Consider the following 689-nt stretch of genomic DNA (forward strand, 5'->3'; position numbering starts at 1 on the left):
CATTGGGCCAAACAAATGCCGTTATCAACTTGATAGAAGATGGAACACCTTTATTGTAGGGAAATTATCAGTTGGGCTAGAATCAGGACCCACTGGTAAATCAAAGAAAAAAAGTTTAATATTTTCATTTCAAACCATTCTCAAAACAGTATAATTCAATTTTATGCCATAGGAGCAGTCTGCCAGCTTGGTTAGACCTGTGGTGCCTTAGTGTAAAATGGGAAATTAAACCAGACCAATGGATGACAATGGAGAATAATTAGATTAAATGTTTGTGGAATATTAGGTTATCCTGTGTGGTGAAGGGGTAGCTGACCTCTCATCAGTGTCTGTGCACTAGAACCGGGTCCAGCTACGGAGACTGGACACGGCCCAAAGGGGAAGTGTCACTCAGAAGCAAGTGAAGCCTTTGGAAGATTATGAGAGGTGAGAACAAAGGGAGGGAAGAGTAAAAGTTAAACTACCTTTGTGCTAGGAAACTCCATTTGGGAAAAAAAGGAGTCTGGAATCAGCAAAAACTTCACTGGAAAAGCAGCTTGAAAGCAGGAAAAACTCTGCTATCAAGGAATCTTGAGGAGTGGTACTTTTTGGACCAGGAGTAACAGTTCCATGAGAGGAACTGCCAAGTGTGGAACCATTAATCCACAAGTAACAGTCTTTTGAGATCTGTGAAGGGTGGATTTCAGTAC

This window comes from Otolemur garnettii, unplaced genomic scaffold (assembly GCF_000181295.1).
Source record: "Otolemur garnettii isolate 467f Iridium unplaced genomic scaffold, OtoGar3 scaffold00009, whole genome shotgun sequence".
In the NCBI taxonomy this organism is placed as follows: Eukaryota; Metazoa; Chordata; class Mammalia; order Primates; family Galagidae; genus Otolemur; species Otolemur garnettii.